At 45.0% G+C, this 21,057-nt stretch overlaps 1 long non-coding RNA gene across 2 annotated transcripts; it reads left to right on the top strand.

Moving 5' to 3' along the window:
• The first annotated feature begins 528 nt into the window (after positions 1-528).
• Positions 529-20,397, top strand: LOC142466971 (uncharacterized). 2 transcript variants are annotated; one of them, XR_012788284.1, is made up of 3 exons: positions 529-908; positions 19,046-19,143; positions 20,106-20,397. It is a non-coding gene; the product is annotated as an uncharacterized LOC142466971 (long non-coding RNA). The 2 variants fall into 2 exon arrangements; XR_012788283.1 differs by lacking the exon at positions 529-908 and adding an exon at positions 13,865-14,110.
• Positions 20,398-21,057: the final 660 nt, after the last annotated feature.

Below are 21,057 nucleotides of genomic sequence, written 5' to 3'. Positions count from 1 at the left end.
ACGCCACATCACAAGACCCGGCTGGCAGCAGGGAAGGGATGTTACAGAGGCCTCCCGCGTCCCCCGTATATTTAATTTAAATGCCTTGGGAAAGGGCGCCGGGCCACTGTAACCTCTGCGCCCCTTCTAGAAAATCTTGTGCCCCCCCCTGGGGAGTGCACCCCCGTTTGCAAACCCCTTTCTTTATTTGATTTATTAAATACTCCATGGAAAATCTTGAGCACGTCTCCTAAATATCTTTAAATACACATGAAATCCAAGTCGGGTATCATAATACTACAGGAAAAACAATATTAAAATTAGAGAGTCCGGTTTTAGTTTTTTTTTTTTTTTTTTTGTTAAAACCAATGAAGATCGGAAAACGAAGAATTCAATTCAGTCTTTTGTAGGTGGAAGTGGCCGATCTCTCTGCCTCTGCTACCCTCAAACTGGCAGCTTCAGGGCAGCTGGGTGACATCACTGCAGGGTCCTTCAAGAAGGTGGCCATCTTGTGCCGGTTTCCTCTACGCATCGTCAGGGGGATGATGGGATGCCACCGCTCCGTTGTAGATGTAGCATTCGGTTGCTAGGCAACCAGACCATGCTAGGTCCATCAAGTTGAACGCATGAATTTAAATAAGGGGGATATTTTGTGCATTTGCACATAAGTAAAACTTCTAGATGAATAAATAACACTCATAAAATTAACAAGCTATTCGAAAAAAGGTAGGGATGTACACACACACACACCACAGGGATGTGTGTATATCTTTAGATAGTGCATACTGCTGTACTTGGCTCTTTATAAGAGAGACAATACAGCACTTACAGTACAATAAGTACAACAAATAAGATCAGACAATGGGAAATCCCTTCCCCGGAGAGCTTACAATCGAAGTGGTATGATGGGAGATTTACAGAGACAGCAGGTGGGGGAATAAGTGCAGTATGTATGTATGTCTTTATATAGCGCCAGTAATGTGCATAGCGCTACACAGTAGTAATACACGTGGTAATCATATAAATAACAAATAATACAAATAACACATTATGGGAATAAGTGCTTCAGACATAAAAGTAACATTTCGGAAGAAGAGTCCCTGCCCCGGGGAGCTTACAATCTAATTGCTAGGAGAAACATACAGAAACAGTAGGAGGGCGTTCTGGTATGTGCGTCTGCAGGGGGCCAAGCTTTATGTATCATGTATAGTATTAGCCACGGAGTTACTCATATGCTTCGTTAAGCAAGTGTGTCTTAAGGTGGGTCTTAAAGGTGGATAGAGAGGGTGCTAGTCGGGTATTGAGGGGAAGTGCATTCCAGAGGTGTGGGGCAGTCAGTGAGAAAGGTTTAAGGCGGGAGATGGCTTTAGATACAATGGGGGTAGAGAGAAAAGAAAGAAAGGTGAATGAATCTCAAGGATCACCAAAAGCCTGTCCTGGTCCCCATCACATCGCAGCCCCCTCAGATCTCCTGACCCTAACAGGTATGCCTCAGCACCCCAGTAGCTGTATATCTCCCAGGGGGTGGGGGTAACAGTTCTACATTTGTGAATAGCTACACATCCAAAAAACGTTAAGTCTCTTATCGAAGTTTAGTGAATAGGCCCCTAAAAGAAAGGGACACTACATGTTTCGCTCAGTGTCTGATGACATTTTGTCGAAAGAATACTCATTTTGGAGACATTATTCTCCCTCTGAGGCCCTGCCAAACATTTTGCAAGGAATCGAATTTGAGGCAAAAGCTAAAAATGTTGCAACTGCTTCACACAACTCTAGATACTGTACAATGCATGATAATTATTTACCTGTGTATGCTGTACACGTGCCCTTATCAAAGTATCACCAACATCATCAAGGATGGCCAACTCCAGTCCTCAAGGGCCTCCAACAGGTCAGGTTTTCAGGATACCCCTGCATCAGCACAGGTGGCCCAGTCGCTGATTGAGCCGTCTGTGCTGAAGCAGGGACATCCTGAAAACCTGACCTCTTGGTGGCCCTTGAGGACTGGAGTTTGCCACCCCTGCCTTACATCGGCCAAATCCAGCTGACTGTTTTACACTAATTAGAAAAGGATGGCATTTTTGTGATTTAGTATTTGTGTATACAGTATAATATTTTGGGTACACTTGTTACCAACGTGAGAGATGGGGTTTTTTTTTCTCTCCCTGCGCACTGACAATGTGGGGGTCTAGAAATATGAGCTTAAAAGCAAAAAGAACAAAGGCGTTTGTTGACCAGGAACGAAGAAATATTGCCACAGGATCTAATATAAGAAGAAAGAGCTCTTGCTGGATAGATAGATGGATGACACCTAAAGCAAAGTATTTACAGGATACTTTTTTTTATAGTTTTATCAAATTTCCCTTTGATGGTTTCCAACATACTTTCCAATGTAATTCTTCTGATCCAGAATTGTAATCACTGGCTGATTATTTATCGACCTTTCTTATGCTGCATTTCTAAAACACACAGGTGTTTTTGTATTTGAGTCTGTGCTTGTTTTGCTAATATTTATTAATATGTATGTGTTTAGACATTATACATACGCAGCGGCTTTTATTGCTGGAGCGTTGCAGCGGGACTCACACAGGGTACAATGTGTGTGTCTGTGCGCCCGCGTGTGTGTGTATATATAGCAAGGAAGGACGTGAGACCGTGCTGGAGCGGGTACGTCTGCTCCAAAACCAGATAAGCCAAACCTTTTATTGTTGTGTACAGAGACTGTGTATATTAAACATAATGGTACCTATTATGGTGTAGTTGGTTTTCCCTAAAGGGAACAGGTGTTGTTTTTATGTTTTGTTTTGACTTAAATGGACGGTAGGCCTGTTGGTGTATGATTTATCCCTGTAAATAAACCCCAAATAGAGAAATACTTAATTTCCTGCCTTAATCTGGGCTAAAAGATGCTACAACGTGGTGTGGGCATCACAATATATATATATATATATATATATATATATATATATATATATATATATATATATATATACACGTGATATACCATGATGTCCCCCTCATTCTCTCTCTTTTGTGGGGATTCTCCCTTGTACTCTTTTTTATGTGCTACATATTTAAACATTAAAAATGATACAAAACAATACATTGTGAAACATAATGACCCATAATTACTGAGCGGTGCTGGAAGACTCCTTACAAGTCACACCCCATTCAGTCGGATAGGCTCTATGGTTAGGGAGGTGTCTAACAGAGTACACCACTTATTGTTTGGATATGATGCAGCACGCAGGGTTTAGAGGAGATGCATCTAATGATCAAAGTAACAATTTGTTGAATAAAGCATTTAGGTGTCTTAACATACAGTAGTATTGGCTATTTATTGGTAGCAGAAAATGACACATTTCACCAGTTCCCGGCTAGAAGGACCTAACTTGGGGTATCTTTCTTCCTTCAAGTTACTGAGTATACAACAGGCCCTCTAAAGTATGTATGTATATCTTTACAAGAGGTGCAGTACAGGGAATTATAGAACAAAAGTGCAACAAATAAGATCATAATTGTCCATTATAAAATAAAACATTAGCCAACCAGCATAAATAAAGTAAATACAACTCACTACTTACCCCTGCCATCATGAAGGGCATCCTCATCAGCATACTACAGTTCCATGTCCTCCGTAGCCGGAAACAATACAAGACAAAATACAATCTTATGGCCCACGATCCCTTAATCACCTTAGCGGTTAATAACCGCTATAGTAATTAAGGGGTTAACTTGATCTTGATCAATAAGATCTTATAGGAAAGGAAATCCCTGCCCCAGAGAGCTTGCAATCTAAGTGGTATGCTGGGAGACTTAGAGACAGCAGATGAGAGAATAAGTGCTGTAGATGGCAGTGTTTGGCCACAATGGTTGGTGGGAGTGAGTGTGTGTGTGGGACAATAGCCATGGGTCCAGCTTATTGGAGCGCTTAATTTAAGAGGTGGGTTTTACAGTAATTTATATATATATATATATATATATATATATATATATATATATATATATATATATATATATATATATATATACAGTACATATGTCTCAATTCTCACATTTTGCCTACTGTACTTTAGAAATAGAGAATTCCAACAAGAATGTAGATATGAACGATAATATAACTTTCCAAAGCATATTTGACAATGGCAAAGATTTTCGCCCATTTTGATCTATGTTTGGTCACTGAAATGGTATTCCCTGGTGTCTTGTTTCAGTAGACACCAAAGATGGTTTTACATCAGACCTTGCAAAGGAGACGGAAACACATGGCTTTCTTCAGAAGGGTTAGCTAGACTATTGATTCCCCACAACAGCGTTGTCAAGCATTACTTTTCTGCAAATAGAGATGAAGCTGTAATTGGTTCACATTTGTACTGTATCGCCAGAAGAGCCCTACTGTACCCGCCGTTTGCTTGTGATTCGGAATAATTCGATCAACTTTTGTGGCCTTAGCATTATTTCATGTGATTTATATATCTCTGGGACCTCAGGTTGTTTTGCAAGCTGCACAAAACACAAAAGAATGAGGAGTATGATTAAAGGCTGAGGGAACTACCGGCTCGCAGAAGGAAAGAGAAAGTAATTTGCTTTGACCTAAGCAATAAATCCACAGGGCAGTAATGACCATCCCCTGACATAAGTTGAGACATTGATTAAGTGGACACCGGTTGCCAAACTGTAACACGTTCGTTTGTCCCGGTTCCGCATCACTCCTGATCTAAAGATGAGATTAGTCTGCGGGATTTCTGATTGAGATAAGAAGGAAATGTCATTTTCTTGAGCCCCGGCAGACTTCAGTCTTTGTTGGCGCACTGTTTTTATATTCGTATGTTAAAATATGAATCCAATGCTGAAGCCAGAGGGGCAGGCGCCGAATGTAAGTGTAGCCATGCATAATAATGACTGCATACATCTTCTCTGTTAGCAGTAAGTCCTGGTACACACAGGCCTGCCCACAGTAGTAATGGAGGTTTTCCCTCACCCCCAAGTGTGGTGCCCTGTGTAAGGATGGGAGTGGCTGTATGCTCTGAGTCCCTGGATAGTGACCTCAGAGATGCGCCTGCCCCTGGAGTATAAAGGGCACAACACTGACAGTTAGTGTTGTTGTTCGAGGGAGAGAGTAACCTGACGATACCGTTATTGAAGGAACCCTTTTTGTGACCCTAGTGCAGTAACTAGCGGGAACACAGTGATAATTCCAGTGTGTTTACGCCACGCTGTGTCCAGGGACCTGGCACAGTGGTGATCTCCCTAGGAGAAAGGGAATCCCACTTCATGATTGGAGGGCGTACCTGGCAAAGGGACATCACGCAGAGATGTGCGGCTAGAGCTGGCAGCTGCATGGGGCAGTCTGCTACATCCCTGTATTCAATAAAGATGTCCTTGAGAAAAAGAACCCCACTGTGTGAGTGTGAGATTACTCAACAGTGGATGGCACCAAGAAGGAGTTCCTCACCAGGACCATCTCCCTGCGGAAGCACAGATCCTGATGAGGTGGAGGCGCTGCACATGATGTAAGTTGGACTCGCACCCACTACCTCAGCTACCTGTCCTGATTGACATCCCCTAATAACACCAAGCGGGAGACTCAAGAGTCCTGTTACTTGCAGGTGCACCACCACACACGCCTTGTAATGGGGGACTGGTTAGACTACACGGGCCAATATGAGATTGGGTGGGTCAGGCCAGAGGGAGCACCCGTTACAATTGGAGGCGCTGCTGAGATACCTGTCAACAGGACAGGCTTTTGCTAGGCACACAGTAGGAATTAAGGAAAGTGTCTGCTGCCACTTTGTGCTTGAGGGACGGAGCCAGGGGTAGTCAGGGAGGTGCTGGAGATGCATGCCGCAAAGACGCCTTGGGATCCGTTAGGGGTTAGTGAGTCTGGAGCCGGGGGCTATTGCTGTTCTAGTCGCCTTGAGGTAGCGCTAGCGGGGGACGCCTGAAGGGGTAAACTGGTAACTGAGAGCAGGAATTCTGGAAGGGTCCGCACTAGGCTAGCCAAAAGTAGGTCGACGCCCAAAGTGCTGCATGGAAGAGCCAGAGTACTCTAGTCTCCATTCCAGATCACTTACCAAGGAGCACAGACTGGAGGAACGTGTTACGGTAGACACAGGAAGGGTGAGCCTAGCCTGAGGTAGTGCACACACGAGTCAGATCTACGTTAGGTACACAAGGTGGTGCACAAGGCATGTTTGTTGTACAGATGTGGTAGCTGCCCCGCAGAGCGGAGCTCCACGTACAGAGAATCGGTGTTCACCCAAAGAAACAGAGAGAGAACTGTCAGAATGGAGGATCTGTACAGAACAGAAGGTCCAGGATGGCAGGGAAGGAGAACCACAAGAATGGAGGATCTGCATAGAGCAGAAGGTCCAGGATTGCGGTCATGTGAAGAACAGACTACAGAAGAGACTTTTGTGAGTTTGTTATGGAATGGCGTGAAAGCCGTGGCTGCGCCGTGTTTGTCGTGTTTTTGTTCTCGGGATGATACCCCTGAGAATAATGAGCAGGACAGTGTGCTTCGATGGGAGGAACAAAATGGACTTTGTTATACACCAATTAACAGACAGCCAGACGTTGCCTTCAGTGAAAGAAAAGACAGTGAACGAAAAGACAATGCTTACCAAGATGGCGGTTCCCGCGTCCCCGGGACACCGCGTGGGCATGCTGCAAAAGGTCTTGCAACTTTGCAGTCTGCTAGATGTTGGCCAGGATTGGCGCCAACGCGAAAACTCCACCCCGATGGGGAGTTTGGCGCGAAAGCTGGAGCCGCGCCCTCATGGACTATGACTCACTCCGCACCTGTGCTGGGTCTGCCTACAAGTCTACGAGACATCCCCCTAGTTTCAACCAGGGGGAGTGGTTTGCGGTCTCACCGGATGTCGTCAGAGGAAAAGGGAGGAAGGGTGACTATATCAGCCCATGCCTTTCAGTTGCGAAGAGCCATTGATCAGTACCGACCTCTGAGCAGAGTACCTCCGCTGATAAAAATGGCTGAAGCTGTTGATAAAGTGGACCAAGGGCCTGTGATTTCCACGCATCCTTATTCGGCTCCAGGAGGCTTCCTGGTGATCCGGGTGAAGGGTGTAGAGACTGTGGCGTGTCTGTGCCTGCAGTGCAGACTGCCGGGCGGAGCCGTGGGCAGCGAAGCCCGATGCCCCCACTGTGGACTGCAGTACATGTGGCCCATGACCACATTCGTACCTGTACAATCTACGGGGATGACCGGAAATGTACCGGTGGCGATAGAAGAACAGCCGGGAGCTCTCTGGAACAAGAGTGCCAGTCCCGCAGAGTCGGAGCCAACATTGGTGCTTCCGATAGAGAAACTCAGCCATCGGAGAGGTGATCACCGAGGAGCCCATCGCCGGTCTCCTACTGGGATGCCTCGGCCGAACTGCAAACTGGAATCCTCGGATGAGGAGTGTGCAAGGCTGGCGAGTAAGACAGTCATCAGACGAGACTGTCATACCATTGGTACGCCATGGAGGGATGAAATTCCTCGTGGTATGGAGACGCGGAGTCGAGTGTCCCCTGTACCGCGACCACCCGATCGCCGGAGTCCCACTGCCGTGGTGACTAGTGGATCGTACGGAGGCCGATCTACCCCGACCCTGCACGGGACTAAGACACCGTGTCTGTCGCAGACCCAGGGAGTGGAAGATCCGGAGGAGCGAGTCCAGAGCCAGACTGGATCGCGTAGCAGAATGGCGTTGGAGGAGATCCTTGTGGAGGAAGAGATTCCGCTTGGGAATCCACCGCAAGATGGCGTCGCAGCACGTGCGTGTGCGGAAGTGGTGCCGGAGGACCAGGGAGGTCCCGAGTGGGAGATGGTGCCGCCTCTGCGATCGAGCAGCGGGAAGCGATCCCCTATTATCCAAGGGAATGGGCGGTTGAACGGAAAGCCCAGGAGTCCCAAGGTTGAAGACAAAGATGGACTTTGTGGCGATGCTAAGGCAGGTACCGCTGGGGAGCAGGTCGAAACCCTGTCCGTGCCTACTGGTCGGTCCCGTCCCCAAACCCCGTCCACACCCAAGGTTAGTCCTAAGGCCCTAGCTAAAGCCCCTGTACCCGTCCCTATCCTATTTGGATCTAGTTCCAGTTTAGGGTTGTCCGGGGAGTCACGGGGTCCTTTTGATGATCGAACTGGGAGCCTGGACTTGGGTACGTCGGATGATGGGTCGGAGGGAGGAGGGAGCATGTCCCGACAAGTGTCGGTGTTCAGTGATTGTCCTAGCGGGATGAGTATCACTGTTAGGAATACCTCTCATCGCAAGGGAATTAATATCCGATCTGAGGGTACATCTGGAGTGTCTTCTGGTGGGCCTGATGAGGAGTCCCTAGAAGAAAATGTAGATTCTAGCTCCGAGGAACGGAAGGAGACTAGGTGGTGGGCCCCCTTGTACGAGGGGTATGTCTCGTGGTTTGACCGCACCCGCTTTATTTTAGAGAGGGAGGGGGTGGTTGATCACTGGTGGGCTGCCGGGGATTTTGATGATGAATCCTACCTTAGGGCTCTAAGGGTACGATGGGACCGTATACAGGCAGGCCTAATTATCCCTAAGGGGTCCGCAGGGTTAGATGATCCGGTGGAGACACATGAGCCCCTATCATGGGTGTTGCCCGGGACGGCTGGTCGAACCAGTTTAACTAGGGCTTGCAGAGCTGAGCGAGCTATCATTGCCAAGTACAGGAAGTCCCATGGGCTTGATTACCCCTATGTCCCTGAACCTCTAATGACAGAGATAGAGGAGAATAGGGAGAGATGGCTCAAGACTGATATTCAGTACTATATCATTGAGAGAGGGGGAGCCATAAAAGGGATACAGGCCGAGCAGAGGGTAGCTCAACTGATGCGGGTCTGGAAGATAGGGCGCAGTGTATATAAGCACAAGGTGATGTACTGTAATGAGAGAGGAGTACCACGGGAATACAGCGTGACTGTGCATGATGCCGCGGGGCGAGAGGTGAAGAAGCCAGATCCTCGGCATTACTATTGAGTGTCCAATAGAGTGGTCTGTTGTTTCTTTTGCGCTCCCTGCTGGTCAGTGAGTGTACTGAGCGTTCATTATTATGTTCATGTAATGATGTTTGCTGTGTTATTTGTGTGTTCTTTTGCAGTGTTTCCTGGCGCAAAGTACACCAAATTTAGGTCCCAGCCGGGACGGTGGGTATTCACCAGGGGGAGTATGTAGCCATGCATAATAATGACTGCATACATCTTCTCTGTTAGCAGTAAGTCCTGGTACACACAGGCCTGCCCACAGTAGTAATGGAGGTTTTCCCTCACCCCCAAGTGTGGTGCCCTGTGTAAGGATGGGAGTGGCTGTATGCTCTGAGTCCCTGGATAGTGACCTCAGAGATGCGCCTGCCCCTGGAGTATAAAGGGCACAACACTGACAGTTAGTGTTGTTGTTCGAGGGAGAGAGTAACCTGACGATACCGTTATTGAAGGAACCCTTTTTGTGACCCTAGTGCAGTAACTAGCGGGAACACAGTGATAATTCCAGTGTGTTTACGCCACGCTGTGTCCAGGGACCTGGCACAGTGGTGATCTCCCTAGGAGAAAGGGAATCCCACTTCATGATTGGAGGGCGTACCTGGCAAAGGGACATCACGCAGAGATGTGCGGCTAGAGCTGGCAGCTGCATGGGGCAGTCTGCTACATCCCTGTATTCAATAAAGATGTCCTTGAGAAAAAGAACCCCACTGTGTGAGTGTGAGATTACTCAACAGTGGATGGCACCAAGAAGGAGTTCCTCACCAGGACCATCTCCCTGCGGAAGCACAGATCCTGATGAGGTGGAGGCGCTGCACATGATGTAAGTTGGACTCGCACCCACTACCTCAGCTACCTGTCCTGATTGACATCCCCTAATAACACCAAGCGGGAGACTCAAGAGTCCTGTTACTTGCAGGTGCACCACCACACACGCCTTGTAATGGGGGACTGGTTAGACTACACGGGCCAATATGAGATTGGGTGGGTCAGGCCAGAGGGAGCACCCGTTACATAAGATTGTGTCAAACTACTGAACCTTAGAGTTACAGATGGAGGGATAAACCTTAAGGCCGGGGAGCACAAACTTTTGCTGCTGCGCCCCCCTGTCTTGCTTGCTCCAGTGCTTGCCCCCCCCCTACCTTGCATCCTTGTCAAATGATGCTGCGGGGTCATGTGACGTCACGTCACATGGCCCCGCAGCATCATTTGATTTACCCAGCCGGCTGAAGCAAGGTAAGTGGAGAGTTGCAGGGGCCTCACGCGATCCCCCGGCATTTCATTTAAATGCCTTGGATAAGAACGCAGGGCCTCTGAAACCACCTGTGCTCCCCTACCCAGACAAATCTCCCACCCCCCTGGGGAGCGCCCCCCCACTCCCCCAGTTTGCGCACCGCTGCCTTAAGGGAAGCTGAATCTAGATCAGGGGCGGCCAACTCCAGTCCTCAAGGGCCACCAACTGGTCAGGTTTCAAGGATAACCCTGCTTCAGGACAGATGGCTCATCCGTTGATTGAGCCACTGATTGAACCACCTGTGCTGAAGCAAGGATATCCCAAATACTTGGCCTGTTGGTGGCCCTTGAGGACTGGCGTTGGCCAACCCTGGTCTATTATTTTCACTTACCATGGACACATGTCTGATAAGAAAGGTGAAATACAGCATTATGGACATTGTCTTTTGCTCACTGGAGCTTCATAACATAACAGAAGGTGAATGTTTCCCATTTGCCACACGTTTCATTTACGTTATAAGATAAACACCGGCATAAATCTACCAGAGAACATGGCGCTCATATACAGTTTGTTTTTTTCTTGTTACTCTTTCCTTGACAGGATTAATAGATGATTAGGAAAGGTTTAGGGGCCTATGCTGTAAGCATTCATATATAAAAAAAAAATCGCAGTGCCATTTAATTCGCCTGTTTTTTGAGTGTTGCTCTCATGGTATTCAGAAAGCCTCGATTTACCTGCGATGGCAAAATTCCCAAAACAGGCGCGTAGCCGTCGGCGTGATGATCGCCTCTCTAAAAGACCAAAGCCGGCGATTTCTTTGAGCTGCACAGAGACAGCTGCTACCCACAATCTACCCCGACATGATTGATGCCAGAGACCGTGGGTGTCTGGGGGTCCTCAGGTGGTCCCCATGGGTGTCTAGGGGTCCTCAGGTGGTCCCCGCTGGTGTCTGGGGTCCATTAGGTTGTCCCTGTGGGTGTATGGGGGCCCTCAGGTGGTCCCTGCAGGTGTCTTGGGGCCCTCGGGTGGTCCCCATGGGTGGTCCTCAGGTGGTCCCACACAGGTGTCTGGGGGCCCTCGGGTGGTCCTGCGGGTCCCCGCTGCCCTACGGTACCAATCCTGTGGCAAAAAAAAATGTGCAATACATTGAAATAAATACACGCCGTCCCCCCCTCCCCAACACATACAGTACAGTAATGGGCAAAATAACTATTATCCAGATATGGATAATAGCTCATTTGTCCATTATAAAATAAAACATTAGCCAACCAGGATAAATAAAGTAAATAAAACTCTCTACTTACCCCTGCCATCATGAAGGGCGTCCTCATCAGCATACTATAGTTCCATGTCCTCCGTAGCCGGAAAGAATACAAGAAAAAATACAATTTAATGGCCCCCAATCCCTTCATCACCGTAGCGGTTAATAACCACTATAGTAATTAAGGGGTTAACCCACCCTCTCCCACTACCTACATGGGAGGCCAAACCACACACCCAGGGATGACTATACCAAACCCTCTACCCATTGATTGGCACAGTGGTACATCATACCCATATGGTATGGGCATGATAAGCCACTATAGCAGTCAATGGTCACCCTAATAAAAAAGCATGAAGGCCAAAAATACACAATAATAAAAAGATATACAAAAGCCCCTAAACACCCAATCCATAAAACCTCTAAAGTCAGTGCTTTTTAAACTTGGATGTTTGTGAGTGCATTTCTACCATTCTTTGTGTTTAGTAAAAAGATTTTATTGCACCATGAGGTGTGCGATTTCTTTTCTTATAAAATGTTTAACCAGTAAGTAATGCATTGAGAGTTATCTCTCATTTTCAAGTATGTTCTGGGCACAGAGTTATGTAACAATACATGGTTATGTAACAGGGTATGTCCCATTATACCTTTTTTTCCCCCGGTTATCTCTGTTATGTAAGTCCTGTGAGCTGCAGGCAGTAACAGGTTAAATCTATGGGCTCTTGACCCCCTTATGCCCCTCTTATGAGTGATAGAAGTAAGGTGGTGACTCATGGCCTGTGTAAACCTTCTTGAGTCTCCTAGGAGCGCGTGACCAAGTTAGTGAGAGTCCTGCTTGAGCTCTTGAAGAGAGGGAGTCAGAATGAGGGGGTCAAAAGCCCACAGGATTGCCTGCCACAGTCTGTAGCTATCAGGGCTTACAGGACAGGAGAGGCAGAGAGACAACCTGGACCAGCCCTGATATATATATATATATAATCAAAAAATAAATAGACAATACCGTTCTGAGATCAGTGTATCTCGAAAGCTCGCACAAATAAAAGCATTTCGTTAGCCACAGAACTGTATCATCTATTTATTTTTTGATTATATATATATATATATATATATATATATATATATATATACACATACTCTTTTGTCACTTTTCATTCTGTTTTCCTGTCCCCATAAGAATGGCAGGGTAACTGTTAATGTCGAGATTAAAAACTCAGACACGGAAAACCTGAAGTGTTATGGTGTGATAATGTCAGGGCTCTCTCTAATTTATAGAGGTAAGGTTTCACCTGCCAGGGATTTTCAAGAGTCAGAATGAAAGTGCCAAGCCTCTGTGGTATAAACAACATACATCACAGAGGATTGTGATATTGATTTATACTTATTGCTGAAGTACTGTTATATACTCTTTCACTCAATGTATTGTGAGACTATTTATTTTCCTATACCCAGAGGTATCAGTTCTCCTGGTTTGATAGATGGATGTATGGTATGTATAATCCACACAGTTGATGGATAGGGTTCTGACGGCTCCCTCCAGCAATGAAGAGGTTATCATCCTTGGTGCCGGATAAGACTGCAAAAGCATTGCTACGCACGCAGTTAAAGATGCAATCCATGTGTGGGGGTTTTTCTTCATTTTTGTTAATTTTTTTAATGCACGATTGAAGCAGGGGGTCTCTGGAGCTGAACCCCATTCAGTTCAGCTCTGGGACTCCCTGCTTCCGGAGATACAGACCTCCGAAGGGGGCGCAGGTATCTCTCTGCAGTTTAAAGCTCCAGCGTCACATGGGCCCAAAGGAAGCGGCACCCGGTGATGTCACGGCTTCCTATTGGCCAGCATGGCGCTTTGAGAATCAGCTATAACGGGAACCCTGGCACCTACTACGGAGGTAAGTACCTCCTGACGCAGGGGGTCTCTGGAGCTGAAATTAATGTTTTTTTTCAGCTTCAGAGACCACCTGCTTCAATCCTGTGTAAAAAAAGAACAAAAATGGATTTAAGGGGTTAATGTAAAATGGGCTCATGCATTCATTGATTCTTCAATGGTTATTTATCAGCATGTGCAAATGATTGCCGATCACTTGTGTAGATCAGCGATTTGTATTGAACGCTTTGTATGGCTTCCTCAGTGTTTTCTGTAATTGGTGAGAGGCGGCATAACCGCTGTCATCAGATCTGATGTTTCCCAAAACAGCATATGCTCCTTTTCACATACCCCAGTGTTTGTTCTAACTTGGCAGACAAGCAAGGCCGCTGTTCTCAGACATGGCAGAACACATATGCCATCGGTTAGCACAATACAGATTGATACAATGCGTCTCACGCCACTAACCAGGAAAGGGAGGCGCATACAGTCATTTCAGTGAATGCAGCGCTGTACGTAGAGCTTTGCAGGCACAATGAGTCAATGGAGATGAAGACAAGAACCCTGGATGTGAGTGCGCTCCTGACCCTCCGTCTCTGCCATGAGTCCCTGCCTTGGAGAGCTTACGATTAAATTGGGAGTTTAAGTAACGCAAAGGGAAAGGAAGACTAGAAGACTGAGTACTCCCAACGTAATATTGTACCGAGCAGTTCTTCCTCTCGCTGTTCCAGCAACCACTCCCCAAATCAGTCAGCAGGTCGTGCAGAGTTGATGGTAATCTTTAGACACCTGAATCGGCAGTCCAGGTTTCATTTATTGTTTTATTTTATTTTTTTCATTTTATTACAGGATTGAAGAAGGGGGTCTCCCCATTGATTTCAGCTCTGGCGACCCAGAGATACAGACCCTCCGTAGAGGGGGTTTATATGTCTGTAGAGTTTAACGATCCTGGTCATGCGGGCTAATAGAAAGCCGCAATGGATGACATCACGGCTTCCTATTGGCCGGCGTGGCGCGGGACATTTAAAACGCCGCCATTTCGTTAGGCACGTGAGTTCCCTGCCTGCCTAGATACTGGCACAGCTGCAGAGGAAAATATCTCCGGTACAGTTCAACGCCGGAGGCCCTCTGCTTCAATCCTGTAACAAAATAAATACAATAATAATATTATTATGTTAAATCTGGATTGCTGCTTTAAACATCTGCTTCAGTTTGTCTAGATCAGGGGACGCGCTAATTTTTTATGCTGCGCCCCCCCCTACCTGCTCTGCCGGTCGCCCGCCATCCCCTCCTTACCTCGCGCGGCGTCAAATATACACATATCATGGAAGAAAGCGCAACAATGTCTCCAATGGTGTAGTATTAAAATGAAGTTTTATTATTAACAGAAATCAACGTGCCCACAACGTGCGCTGATATCACAAGCATTAAATGGTTAAAAAATCCGCTTTCTGTACTCCCGTTGTTGGCGTTGAGGATTGTGACTTCAGCACACTATGCGAGTTTGATGATTTTATTTAATTTAATAATAAAATGTACATTTTGATAATAATAATATGTTCTTGTATAGCGCTGCTAGTTTTACGTAGCGCTTTACAGACGGAGCGGGTTGGCGCTGACACCTACAGAGCTATGGGAATAGGGCCCTACGAATTCAGAAACAACATAGGTTTTCACTCCATTTTCTCTGGATGGAATATTGAAAGGCTGTACATTTTTGGAGTGACGATTCCTCACTCATTACTCAATACTGTATGGGCGCTTTCCAGCAGGCAGGGCTTCTGCTTTAAACGTACTGTATGGTGCGGTTTTAAATCGGCTATAATGAGCACCAAAGTTTGGCTTGTTTTAAGTCGATTCAGTATGATCATAATTCAGAACCTTAAACTTTTTCAAAGCGTAGAAAAACAATAACAATATCCTTCTTATGTATACAGAATATGCCCTTGGCTACACTTCAGAGGGTTTTGGAATTATTTTCTAAGCCAGAACTGTAACTATATAACTTATTGTTAAAACCTGAAAATTCCAGCAGCAAATAAATCTCTCCCAGAACAAAGTCCTGAAGGACTGTCTTCTGATCCACGTTTGCCTTCTTTCATTGTGATCAGCCGGAGGCACCTCTATCCCACAGTTATTCTAACCACCTCGAGAGCCTTTCCCTCTTCTTTCTATCTCTCAGGTACCAGTCTAGCCACATGTCCGAGGAACAACACAAATCCCTTTGTGAAGCCCCACACACTGATAAAAGGCAATAAAAGAATCCAGGTTGTAACACAAGCTAGTGCAGAATTCTAGTAGCTTTGGAGATATGAGAAACTGTGCAAATGTAACATTTTTTTCCCAAAGGAGTCACCGGTTTGCAGAAGGGCTAAACATTCCTCCGAAATTGCTCCTTTCCAACACAACCACTTGGCTGTTTCACCAACAAATCGCATCTCAGTCACAGTTCACAAGTTATTCACCAAGTATTTTAATATTGTCTAATGATACCAACTTCCCCCCAGAACCTGAAATAAGGGTTTTTGCTGGAGAGGAGAGGTCTCTCCCACATGTCCTGTTTCGGAGTTTGGAGAGCAGTTGGCATCATTAAACAAAATTGAAAGGTACGTTAACTTAATGCTTGGCGAGTCGCTTGCGAACTGCTTGACTCCTTGGCTGCTAGAAAAGTACCAGTTTGTTGCACGCTATAATATCATTTACATACCAACAAGACCGTATTTCATAGAATACTTGTGCATGAACTTTATAAGTTTCTTTTGCAGTTCTATCATACATCACAACCCATATGGGAATGGCTGTTGTGTAGGCATCCAGGTGAGAGTCTTCAACTCGGGGGTGGCCAACTCCAGTCCTCAAGGGCCACCAACAGGTTTGGGTTTCAGGATATCCCTGCTTCAGCACAGATCAGAATGGCTGAGCCATTGTGCCAAACTACATGTGCTGAAGCAGGGATATCCCTAATTCCTGATCTGTTGGGGGACCTTGAGGACTTGAGTTTGCCCACCACTGCTCTAAGTTGTCTGTAATAAGCATTTTTCAATGCTTCCTTTTTTTTGTCTTGTATTTTTAAGGCTGCCAGAGGGACCTACCACCCTTGGAATAGCAAAGACGAAAGGGTTAATGTGACATCTAGAGTCGACAGTGGTGTGCAATATTCAAAAACCAATTCTATGGAAGGCTACAAGTTACTCACGTCCTTACCAAAGGAAGGGAGTCCCTTTTCACCTTTTGGTCTAGACGAGAAACGCACAGCACTAAGTACTCGTTCAACCCAGACTAAAGAACAGGTTGCTGCAAGAGGGGTAGAGAAAGCATATACAACAGAATTAACACCTCAAAGACCAGATGTTTGTTGCATGCCAGTAGCCTGCACTCTCACTTGTGAACTCTCGATATAGGTCTATGAGACTCGTAATAGAAAATGAAAAAAGTCAGCACTCAATTGTCGTAAGTAGATAATAACCTGTACCATAGGTGCACTTTGTATTCATTTGTAGCTACACTTTATTTCGTTTTTAGAGCACACTACTAGGGCCTCATGCTATAAACAGCGATAAGCCACTTATCGGCAAAAAAAGCCTACATCCATCAGTAAAGCCCAATAAGAGCAAAAAATCTCTGTTTCTTTTGGCCAAAAAACCTGCTATGGCAATGAAGGGGTTAACTGCCAGTGCCATGCTTATTGTGGGTATCGGGGGTGGGTTAAGGTTGTATTTGGCCCTTGGGGGTGTTTGGGCCTTGCGGGGGGCTTCTGGGTGGACTTAACACCTTCATTACCTTACTGTTTAATACCGCTAAGGTAATGAAGGTGTTAACCCCTCCTGCAACCCACCCGGTAGGCCTAAACATCCATTCTTGGGGCTACTACCCCCTTCACCCACCCCCGCTACCCACAATTAAAAAAATACAGACAACAGCCCTAATATCCACTTCCTAGGCCACCAATAACCATTACAATATTTAATAAACACCAATACACAACCCACCCACCATCTGTGCCCCCCCATAAAATCATTATTATTTTTTTATACACAGGATTAATACCACAAGCCGGCCGGGATCCCTGGGTTATACCCGGGGGACCTCGGGTGGTCCCCGTGGGTCCCTGCTGGCCTGCGATACCATTTGTGTTGTAACAAAACATAAAGATGGCCTACATTTCAATAAATACCCCTCCCCCCAAACACATACAGTACAGTAATGTGCAAAATAACTATTATCAGATATGGATAATAGATCATATGCCCATTATTAAACAACACATTAGCCAGGCAGCGTAAATAAAAAACGTACTACTTACCCCTGCCATTATGAAGAGCATCCTCGTCAGCATACTGCAGGGCCATGTCCTCCATTGCCAGAAAGAATACATTCAAAAATACAATCTAATAGCCCTTAATCACCTTAGTGGTTAATACCCGCTATAGTAATTAAAGGGTTAACCTACCCTCCCCCACTACCCAACTGGGAGGCCTAACCACCCACCCTGGACCCACTATACCCACCCTGTACCCATTGAGTGGCATAGTAGTACATCATACCCATATAATATGGGCATGATAAGCTACTACAGCAGTCAATGTCACCCTAATACAAAAGCATGAATGTCCAAAATAACAATAATAAAACATATACAACAAGCACATAAACCCCCAGAAACAAAAATTAAAAGCACTAGTCAACCAAGCAATTACCTAAATAAAACCTATAGCCAATCAATTAAAGAAATAAAACCACTAGCCAACCAATTAAATAAATATAACCACTAGCCAATCAATTACATAAAACATACCACTAGCCAAACAATAAATGTAATACATAAAAGCAGTAAGCAACACAACAATTAATTAATACAACCACTAGGAAACACAAATTAAAACCAGTAGCCACCAAAATACAAGGTAGAGGTGGATGATGGATAGCACTGCCAAGGAAATCCAGCTCCCAGTGTAACCGGAAAAATAGGAAAAAAGCGCACACTCCAATGTGTGCATTGGAGTGTGCGCTTTTTTCCCTACTTTTCCGGTTACACTGGGAGCTGGATTTCCTTGGCAGTGCTATCCATCATCCACCTCTACCTTGCTGTACCTACATCTGGATGGACTGCACGCCCCGTATGTCTGGAACGTCCATCCAAGCACACAGGTAAAGGGCCGCTGTGCCCTGTCATATATATATATATATATATAAGGACACCTGTGCTACTTTATTTCCGGATTTGCTTATCTAGTTGGGTGTTTATTGTGTTTAAGCTGTGGTGGTCAAGTGGACTCCACTAGACACTTATCCCTTCCTATTGCACATTTACTCAATCCTCCAGGACATTCCATTGTCATCTTGATTATCATTACATGTTATGGATGGAATTCTCTCGGATTACTGATGCATCACATCTCTTCTACTTTGCCACCAAAATACATCATTAAATAGAAACACTAACCAATCTGTGGGGAAAAAAAACAAGCCATCACAATTCAAAACAATTTAAGCTAAACAATAAACAGAAATAGAGAATATAACAGTCAATAGAAGAAATGCATTTGGCCCAAAATGCATTGGCTATCACTGTATTCATCTGTACCATAAAAAGGCACAGATGAATACATTAGCAGTCAATGGGCAATGAAAAAAAGACAATTAAAAAAATGCAATAATAAAACCTGTCAAAATAAAAGTACATTCATTCAATATTTATGTTACCTTTAGAATTGTTGGCCCTCCGAATCCTGGTGAACCAGCAAGCTCTTGTACCGTGACGTCATGAAGCTCAATCCAACGCCATCCACCGTGAAGATCCAGGACAGGTAACATCATTCTTCTTTCTTTAATCTTCTCTCATCTTCTTCTTTCTTCATCTGTGATCATTTCTTTATTTTCTTTATCTTCTGTCTTTATCTTCTGTCTTCATCTGTTAATCCAATAACCCAATGTTAAATCCACGATGTTGACCTGTCGGCTTCTAGAGCTCAAATGAGACGTCACGGCCTTAAATATGGCCTGTGACATCACATTATGGCGGCAAATGGTTCACACACCATCTCATTGGCTGTGAAAACCATGTGCCCTTTCTTTTTTTTTTTTTTTTTTGAAGTGATGTCATGAAAGGGACTGAAGCCAGCCAATCAGAATGACAGTGCTTCATTTCCCTTTAACATGACGGGGGGAGGTGTATTTATTGAAATGTACAATAGGACATCTTTATTTTTTTCCGTTCTCCTGTGATCGATCGGCGAAGATTCGGCTCGGGTGTTCACTAAATGGCCGTCAGTGCAGCATAAGAGGACCAAAGATGCAAAGTTCTGTAGGGAAGATCATATGACCAGGCAGTCACTAGATACAATTGCTGCACTGCTAGAGGGAGGGCAGGGCTCAAAAAGGGGTGTGCCAGAGCCTGTTTCAGAAGAGGAAGGGGATGTGACTTTGTAAATGGTTGTTATAGAAACAAAAAATGCTCGTTACATTATAATACATTAAAAATGTCATTCAGAATTGTTTTTAAAAATACTTCAAGTATTTTCTCATCATGTGGAACTAATTTATTAAAAAAAAAAACACATGAAGGATATTACTTGGTCTGCAGCTTTAATACTGACCATTTCATGAATCAATATTGGATGTTTTATATCCTACGTAGAACCTAATCCATATTAGTTTGATTACATCCACTCCTACCAAGCAGCATCTTACACGGTGGATGCTAGACTTTTCCTATCTACCTACGACAATGGAGTACAACCTTTCTTGTTTTCAATTGCGATTCTCATAGACCTACATGGAGACTTCACAGGTTTAGAGTGGATGCTGATCTGCGTGGTGTGTATTCTGAAGTCCAGATGAGAAACGCACAATTTTGAAGCACACAGGATCTTCATCATTTTCATCTTCTGGACGTCAACAACAAACGAATGCTGCAAAATGAAGTCATCGGTTTTCTGACTCACTATAACAGCCCACCATGCACATTCTGCTCAGCACCTCAGTGCTGAACAGCGCTTTCTCCTACCACCTGCCGACACCTGCTCTGTTGTACTAATTAATTGATGATAATAAATCTCTCTACTTGCAGACCTTGTTTGCTGTTTATTTTCTCCCCGCCACATCTCATCTCCCCCCACCCCCCACGCATTTACGCTTTCTATCTTCCACTTTGCTGCTACAGCTCATCTGAAGAAGAAACTTGTAAGGTTTTGAAGGTTTGTTTTCAACTGCATCTACAAAGTGTTCTCCGAAGATAGGCTCAATCTCTTTATCCAGCAATCAGCAGATGCTCGTAAAAATGTTTTTCTGCCTCCCTGCATGCACATTTCCATCACATTTGGAATATATTTTGTAATGGAGGAAAAATAATGACTTTGATATAATTAGAGTGCATGAGATATTTCCACATTGACGGGTGCTAAAAGGGTGGGAAATCACTGCTTTTTTACTGAATGGGTGTCAATATTTTCTGATGTAGGTAAATATTCGTCTTTACTTGTACTCCGTGGTATCGTGTTTTTCTAGCAGATCAATGAATGGAAGTTTGTTTTGCTTGCAGTGTTAATTGAGTAGATGTGTATATGTATATCTTTATTTATATTGTGCCCACCGTGTACTCTGCATTTTACAAAGACAATACAGTACAGGTAATTATAATACAAGAAGGTCAACGTCAAACAATAGAAATCCCTACCCCGAAGAGCTTACACTCGAAGTGGTACATGGCAGGTTAAAAGCAC

This window comes from Ascaphus truei, chromosome 15 (genome assembly GCF_040206685.1).
Source record: "Ascaphus truei isolate aAscTru1 chromosome 15, aAscTru1.hap1, whole genome shotgun sequence".
NCBI lineage: Eukaryota > Metazoa > Chordata > Amphibia > Anura > Ascaphidae > Ascaphus > Ascaphus truei.
This window is presented reverse-complemented; position numbering and strand designations above follow the sequence as displayed.